Genomic DNA, 9,840 nt, shown 5'->3' on the forward strand with positions numbered 1-9,840 from the left:
ATTATTGTCTTAAAATGGAGAAGGAAATAAGGGAGTCTACATTGGCTCATGTAATGCTAGACCTTACAAAAGGTCAAATAAGCAAGGCTAACAAGAAACATGGGAGAAAATTTGAACTTAAATATATAGCCTTTAGAATTTTTTAAAATTAAATTGAAGATGTTGTGCAAAAGTCCACATAGATGTGGAAATTAAATTATGGATTGACTATAGTAGAGGAAGGGTAGGAAGACCCCTTTGAAGGAAGAAATGATGAAGAACAATAGGAGAATGAAAAACATGAGGAAGGAGAGAAAGAAAAAGAAGAGGCAACAGTGGAGAAGACACAAGGTGAAGAGGCAACAACTGAGGAGTAGTAGCCAGAACAAAGTGTCCAAGACACCAAATGCCACCACCAAGTCCTCCACATACCACACCTACAGAAATAGTAATTTTCAAGGATGTTCCTGACACCTTAGGGTAGAACATCAATCCATTAACTATAGAGGATCTCAAAAAGATCCTTCACTAAACGACATTGCAATCACAATTGTGCACAAATCCTATTTTGTTGAGTGTGGAAGAGTTGCAAAAGGCTATAGAAAAAATCACTTGGGAGAATGTGAACACACAAGAACCACTTTCACAACCTCCCATAGCTATAGAAAATCAACCAAAAAAGCAAGAAGCACAAGATACAACTGCTAAGGTTGATCATACAGTCACAACAACAACAACTGCCAAGGATCCAGCAAAGGAGCAAATAGGACAAGACGTTCCTACAACACAAAACCAAGGTGTACCTCCTGAAATCATTATCATTGATCAAGGAAGTAGAGAAGAGGAGAAGGAAGAGGAGAAAACCCCTAAAGAAAAGGAGCAAGAGGCAATACAGACATGGGTGAACTTTCCTACCTCAGGGACTCCTACCAAAAAGCTAAGCACCAATGTAGTACCACTGCAAATCTCAGCACTAGGCTTGAGCTCCACCAAGGTTGCAAGGGTACTTCACTATGGAGACCTTGCACTTGATAAGTCAATAGTCATGCCTAGTTATGACTCCAAGATAATGAACCCTGGATACATAAATGAAGTGCAAGAGACACTACAGAGAAGGAAGAAGCAAGAGATACTCATAAATGAGTATAGACAAAAGAAAGCATTGGTGGACATTAAAGACATATTTCTTGATGCATTTAGCTTGCCAGTACCTGGTGAAACCAAGCCCATCATGGAGTAATTTTCCAACAGAGTGGACCAGTTACAAAATGAAAAAATTGATACTAATGTTAAGTTATTAGAATGGTCTAAAAATATGTTTCAAATGAAATTTAATGAGAAAATATCTAATGAGATAGCACTTTCACAGGTTGAATTGGCTAAGAAGGTTGAGAACGTGAAAACAATACTTGAGAATATATTCTCATTATACTCTAAATTGTGTGACTCATCATTATTCACACAAGAAACTAGCCAAAGGATTCTGAGCTTGGAACATAATCTTAAAATTTCTAGCACACAGCTACCCAAAGATCTAGCTCAAAGTGAGAAGCATTTTGCAACTATTCTTCACACCTAGAAGGAGTTAGCTATATTAATAGTAGAAGAGGCTAATGTTAAGGCCAAATTGATAAAGATTCAATCTACTATCACTCCACATCTAAAAGTACTACATAAATAAATGGCCTATGTAGAAAATGTTGTAAAGAATGATCCTAATCTTTCTACCCTAGAAGGCCTAGTACATCTTGCAACAAAGACAAAAATCCAACACAAATAACTGGAAATCACCTTAGACAATTGGGATGCTTCTTTGAAAATGATAATGGAGGTAAATAAAACATTTTTGGCTAAATATTCCATTCATTATTAGGATCCTTTGACATAAGTGCCAAAAAGGGGGAGAGTTTACATTTTTGGAGATAATACATTCTTTGATGGAAGTAATAAAGAATATCCAAAGGGGGAGATATTCCAATTTTGAGGAAGTAATAAGGAGATACAGCCAAAATGATGCAAAAACTACAAGAAGATGTGAAAGGGGGAGTAGATATAGAGTAAAAAAAAATAGAAATAGGGTACATAAAAATAGAGGCAAAAGAATGATAAGGTAGACAAGGAAAATAGTATTAGATACACTAGCATGAGGCAAATTTAACACAAGATTTTTGGTTACAGAAATTGCACATTAGCTCAGGGGGAGTTACAAAATTTTGAACAAGTTTTTGAATTTTTGTACATATGCCAAAGAGAATGTGTACTATACTCATAGAGATCAAATTCATAATGTTTAGTTAGGTGTTTTTGCCACTCATGTCAAAGGGGGAGATTGTTAGTCTCAGATTGGTTTTGACAATTGAGTGTTGACACACTTAACCAATTGCTAAGATGATGTTGAGTATAATACAAAAGTCAAGCTAAAGTGTGTGCTAGGCTAGAGAATTCAATAGGTGTCGAGTGAACTTTAGGTGCCAAGTGATAAGTGATGTTGATTCACTATAGGTGTTGAGCAAAGTATGGATGCTGAGTGAAACAAAATTACTATAGGAGCCAAGTGAGACAAAATTCCTATGTGCACTGAGCATCAACAACTAGTAAGTGTTGAGTAACATAGAATCATCATATGATTTTGTGCCTTCACAAACTCAGATGTAAACCATTTTTTAGCTAACTTAGGATGAATCTCAAAGGATCTAGAAGATAAGAATAAATTTTTTTCATTAACTATGTAATCTACATGTAGCCAATAAGAAAAATGGAGAATGCATGCAACCAAAAGGAAAAGTGGAAGAATTGAGAAGGAAATGAAGAGTGAATATTGATCGTAGATTCATACCTAACCCTAAGTCTTCTAAGCCTTTAAAAGGAGGACAAAACCCCATTGTATGCATATATGTGAGAAGTGTATGGGTGAATTATAGAGAAGTATAGAGGGGTGTAAAGACTTAGAAAGAGCATAACAACATTGCAAAATTCAGTTGATCAAGAACAAAGTATTAGAATTTTGAAGAAAGATATATCAAATCAAGCAAGGATTAGAGCAGACAAAGCAAAATGATGACCTGGAATCACCAATTAAGGATTACAATTCATTAGGTCAAAACTTTCTAATACTCTCTATCAATTTTATTAGGAATGAAAATCCTATGATGATAGGATGGTTTAATAGCCATGTTGTATGCCTTTAGACAAGGTGCTAAATCCTTTAATAGGGTAGCATTACAAGTGTGTGTTTGCAAATCCTTTAACCAAGTCACTTTTAATAGGGTGTAAAGTCTTTAATAGAACATGCCTTTCATAGGGCAAACCATTGGAAGTGGTCAAACTTTGTAACCTTAAACAATTACATATTTTTGTAGTGATACATTGTGGGTGTCATCCCCACGCCAGTTTTACCTTCTCATTTGGGAGCATTTTTCAGTTACCAACTTAGTCTGTTATGTATTTTCATGCACATCTTTACTTTCATCTTTATTAGATGAATTAGATGCATGTGAATGTTTTTAGTTAAAAGGTTTTAAAGAGGTTAAAGTTAGATACTTTTGATTCACTCCCCCCCCCTCAGAAGTAAATCTTCTCACTGGTAAATTCCAACAATTTCATTATTGAATTAGTAAGAGCAAAAAAAAGGAAAGCAAAAGAATATGGCAAAGAGACATTTGATCAAGAAGGATTGAGAATACATCAATTTAGAGGTGATCTATTATCAGGAAATCAAGTGCTAAACGTAGGATCAATGGTGAGACATTCTAATCGGTGATTTCGGTCAAAATTTCTTAACAAAGTAGTCCTAATAGGTTGTATTGAAATCATGTACAAGGTGATTACTTAATTGTGAGTTAAAATTATTTAACCAGGCATACTTCTAACAGGGTGTTGAAATCCTTTAATGGGGTAAGACCTAACATTCTTTGTAATCTTTTAACAGGGCAAACCTTTCATATTATAGATCATGTTTAATGGTCAAAACATTGTAACCCTAATTGGATACACTTTATTACTATAGTAGCCAATATTTGTGGATGGCATTCCTACCCTAGTTTTACCTTCTTATTGGAGGGTTTTTGGGTGATCATATCTTGTGTTAAATATGTGAATGTTTGCTTGCTTACATGAATTAGATATATATACTTTTCATGGTATTTCAATGTGTCTATTAAATGTATCAGATGGATGTGTGGCGAAAGTTTCGTGGGTCCTAGTGTAAACTATTGCTTGGTGCATTTCAAGATCTATTCATAGTATTTACTATTTTTTCTTTTATTTATAAAATTGTATCGTCTTCTATCTTTTTTGTGTTATCTTTATTTGAGTTTTGATCATCACATTATAGGATACACCACCCTTGCACTACATAAAATAATTTTATTAGTTTAAAAAATCATCTAATAGCTTGTATACATGTTTTTCTTTTCCAAGGTGAGTTATATACCCCTCTTTATTTCTATACATGTTTATATTCCTCTATATTCATATTTTACATTTCATATCTATTTTTACAAATCTCCCACTTTGTTGAGGTGAGGGAGAATTGATTCCAAGAAATTTACCCATTTGAATAAGGTTATCTGGTAATAATCAAGCCTACACTAGGAGGTGAATCATTATTTTCACCTTTCATCTTCGCAATGAGTTGTGGATTAATTCTCTCTTATTTATTTTTGTTAACCTAACAATAAAAAATCTTTCTTACTTTTAGAAATTAGATTACTTGTTTGTGCATACGTATCAAGTATTGTTTTAATTGCTAGTATTTAGCTAGTTCTCTTTTCAATAGATTTTCACATGATGAGTATGTAAATTACATGCTTCATTTTGTAAAATGTTTATTGGATCTTGCATAAATTTCAATGAAAAATGATTTATTTGATTTATTTTATATGAAGAAATTATTAAATTAGTATGTAGAGGTTCCCCAGAAACACATTTATTATTAAAAGAGTAAGCTTTATTCTTTCCAACACTAAGACTGATATCTAGCATCGTATAATTAGGAAACCAACTATCAAAAGAGTAAGCTTTATTCTTGGAGTGACTAGTGTGAGGTTAACCTATTATAACATTATTAGCCCCAAGATTTCCTTTGAGAGTTGGAAGTACATTTCAATATCTCTCATCCTTCAAGAGATTAATATTTTTCATGTTCAATTATGCAAAACGATATCCCAATTATTCATAACCTCTAAAGATGTAGTTTCTATCTTGTTAGTTGGTTTGTTTTATTCAACTGCAAGGGAAAATCTATCCCTCACCCCTTAATTTAAGACTCTTATACTTTTTTTGTTTGGTCAAATATATTTAGTTGAATTAAGATTACTTAATTCTTTAACACTAACACCCAATAATTCATTTTAAATTGGAATCACCCCTTCCATCACCTCCTTATTAAAATTCTATTTAAATGCATCTCCCTTATATTTATTGGAAGAAATAGAATTATCATAATAATGACATCTTTAAAGAGAAGATTTCCCCCCTAAGGTGGTTACCTATAGAATTATGGCTCTTATTAGGTAATGCGCTCTTACCTAGAAGTGGAACCTCTCTCCTTCCCTCCTTCACATGTAGATAAGAATTGGGCATAGGTATGGAATATATCCATTTAATTGAGAAGATGGATAATACTAAAGCTCTTCTAAAAAAAGAGAATAAAATGTAGATCAACCCCACCCTCTCAAATTAGTTGAAATTAAACCTTGATGGTTCTAGTAGGAGTAGTTCTATGGTTTCTAGTGATGCCATTTGTGAGGATCATGATAATTGTGTTGTGGCCTATGCAGGTGGCTTTGGTAAGATTTATAGCTATGAGGTGGTAGCTATAGGGCTTCTTAGGGTATGGAGACTACTATTACTTCAGGCATTTCAAAATTGGTGATCAAGGGTGATCCTCATCTTGTCATTGAGGCTATTGAAAGGAAATGAAGAATGCCTCCATATGCTATGCCAATAATTAGAGACACTCTATTTTTTTTTAATATTTAATTCTACCACTATCTAACATATGTACCATGATGATAATCATGTGTCTGATAGTATGGCAACATATAGGCATGGAGTAAAAAAATTGCAGGTCATTAAAATAATGTATGATGTCCTGAGAGTGATATTATTGCTACTGTAAAAAAGATAATATATTTACTTTTATGATGACATTTTCAAATTTTTGGTATGTGGTTGCTAGGGTTGAATTTGTATCTACCCTAGTAGACTTTTATACAATGGTCAACTTAAAATGGTTTATCATTTCAATATGTGCTTTAACTATCCTTTATTATGGCAAGGACATGTCTAGATCCCAACACATAATATGGAATGATTCTTTATAATCCCAAACAATGTGACTCTCCAATTTTCAAACACCTCTTATTCTTCATTTATTATATGGCTACATAAGGGGTGTGAAGTGGCAATTGGAGAATATATTTTATTCCATTTTTACCTATGATAAAATTGTGTGTTACCTCAAACTTAATACCCTAAATATTACTGTAATTTTATGTCAATTAATAAAAGGTTATCTTCTCAATTTTGTTCCCATTTGCTTTGGTTTCTTGAGTCTCTTAGTTTTTGTTATGTGTTAAATTTATGAAGGTTTGGTGATTGATCTTGGCATTGACATGACCATGCAGAGTAACACTTCTCATATCAAGCCATTAAGGATTGAGGACTCCACTCAAAATGACAAAGTCACTTGGACTCATCTTTGTGAAGAGGGTTTGAATACATTTATGCAAATCATTGTGAATGCTAGTAGGCTATCTATGGAAGGGAAAAATTTGAGGAAATTGGCTAGGACCATGAAAAAGCAATTTTGAGAAAGTTCTTTCAGTCAAGTGAGAAGCTTGAATGCTTATGTGGGAAGTTTAATAATGATAAACTTCTTTAGCCTTAGGACATGGTCTTCTATGATATCATGAGGTAGATTACTCTAGAAGATAAATTCAAGGTCCTATATCTTTATCAAATTCCCATCATCAATCATTCTATGAATATAATATTATATATATATATATATATATATATATATATGTATATATGTGTATATATATATGTGTGTATATATATATGTGTATATATATATGCATATATATATATGTATATATATATATGCATATATATATGTATATATGTATACATACATATGCATATATATATACATATATATGCATATATATATGTATCTATATATATGTATGTATGTATATATATATATGTATATATATATATATGTATATATATACATGTATTTATATATATATATATATATATATATATATATATATATATATACACATACATACATACATACATACATACATACATACATACATACATACATATATATATTCATTGTACCTTTAGTGACACTCTATTGAAAATTGTGTCTAGAATGTGCATAAGAAAAGAGATGAGGGAAAGATCTATATCATTTACCACTAAGATCTTCTTGTTTGTCTCTATAGATTTTATAAGGCCTTTAACCCTCATGTTCAAAATGTGACCCCCTTCCTTCTTAAAAACTCTTCTACCCTGGAAGATTCTTCCTATTTTAGAAATATCCTAGATGCTAAAGGCCCCTATCTAGCTGTAAGGAAATTAAATATGAGAAGATTGAGGTCTTAGATGTGGATAGTGCTTTAGCTATGGGTAAAAGGAAAATCCTTTGGACCAAAATGAGACTAAGAGAAAATAATCCCTTTACAACTCTAGGTCAAGATAGACCTACTAACTCAGGCTCTATTGAGATGTTGAGAAGAAAAGTCATCCTAGACCTAAAAGTAAGGTGACAAGGAGAAATTATGGGAAGCAAGATGATAAGGATACAACCAGTGAGGATAAGGTTATGGATACCCCTTCTTGAGGAGAGGACAATCCTTTGCCTTTTCATATGTTAGATACTTTTGAAACCGAAGCCTATATTACTTAGTGTGAGGTGGTGATGAAGTTATTGATCAAGGGACTCTTACCTCCACTATTAGAAACTTGAACATTGATACTCTGAATCTGGTGGCTTTGAAGACTAGGGAGAATCAACTCAAGGAATTAATGAGAGGAGATAATCAGAAGGTAGATGTTCTCTTCCTTAGAAAATGTTTCATTCTCCAATAAAGGATATTTTGTCTAGATAAGATGAAACTATCACCACCTTAACCAAGAATAATAAGGATTTAGTGGAGGAATTTGATAGGGTCACAAATTTATTTGTCTATGTCATGCACTTGGTGGCAACTACCCTTAATATTCTTTAGGATGGGAAGGAGGAGATCAATGATGCTAAATATAGGGAGATTACACATTCTCTCTATGCTTTCTTGGCAAATAACTAACTATAGCTCTTGTTGGAGCTTCTAGATAAAGATAAGAAAGAGGGTTATCTCTTGGTTCTCTTTTTGTGTGTTTTTATGTTTATAGTTTTCTATGTAGCCCATGGGGCTCATTATGTTAATAGCTAGATTGGACTTGGTGTATTCCCAAATGGATTAAATAGGCTAGTTTTATATGTATTTGTGGCATTCTGATAATTATAAACTACATTGCCTTTCATAGAGAAATACTTTAGTTGGGAGTTTTTTATTAAGGAATACGGTAGGTTAATCTGATAGAAATGACTTACAATAGATATTTAGTTGAACACTTTTGTCTTTGGTTCAAACTCCATTTTCACTTATTTTAATAGGAAAAACATTTCTAGAAGTCGTAACCTCTATTTTAAAAAAAAACCATCAAAATAATATCGAAAAATAATGTAAGCCATAATAAAAATTCAATACACACTTTTATGTTAAGTGTTAGAGAAATTTTTATATTTATGGTTGTTTCATGTGTTCTGAAATCATTATGTTAATCTTATTTTAAAATTTGGATAAGAGCACTATTTGTATTGTCAATGATTAGCTACTATTATATTTCATTGTGATACATAGTACTTGTTAAGAACATAGTGCACACCACGATCAAGTCATCATGAATGAACATTATAGAAAGCCAAATATTGTAGTCAATAAAATATATCCCTTCTTTTGATTTTTACTAAAGTTTTTTTGGTGGTGGGAATATGAGTGGAATAGGCATATGTAATTTGTTAAAAAAATTTATTGTCTATTGGGGTGCACCAAATCTGAATTGTGAATAGGAATACTTATTCCAATTTTGGTCAAAAAATGAGCATTTGCAATTCCACCTAAATAGGCAGAATTGGAATATGCATTCCTATTCCAATTTTATTTATTTTTAAAAATAAAACTTTTGGGTTTTTGAACTCACCATCAAGTTCTGATAGAGCCAAATAAGAATACAAATATTTATCACTATTTTCTTTACCAGAATAACTATTCTAATTCTCATATTTCTATTCCCATAGCCAAACAATGTACAAGAAATTTTTCACACATTCCATAGAATTTGTTCTGGCTACTGGCACATTTGATGTGAGCAATGAAAAGTGTCCCCACTGGCATAAATGAGATTTATAAACAGTCATGAACAACCATGTTTTTTTCTACAATAGATCAAATCACACAATCTCATGTAGAAGTTTTTCTAGGGGATCTGCCTACATATGTAGACTAATAAATTATTTTGTCCAATTTCAATAGTATAGATTTCATACACACAAAGATGAAGTTGCACTGTATACCGAATGGTGCATTTTGGTTGTTGCATAACCATTTTTCAAAGCTGACAAAGGTGATATATATATACATACATATATATATATATATATATATGTATGTATATATATATGTATTAATATATATATATGTGTTAATATATATATATATATGTATGTATATATATATATATGTATGTATATATATATATATGTATATATATATGTATGTATGTATATATCTATATATA

Source organism: Cupressus sempervirens, chromosome 4 (genome assembly GCF_028749045.1).
Source record: "Cupressus sempervirens isolate cs-2001-9-10 chromosome 4, ASM2874904v1, whole genome shotgun sequence".
Taxonomy (NCBI): Eukaryota; Viridiplantae; Streptophyta; class Pinopsida; order Cupressales; family Cupressaceae; genus Cupressus; species Cupressus sempervirens.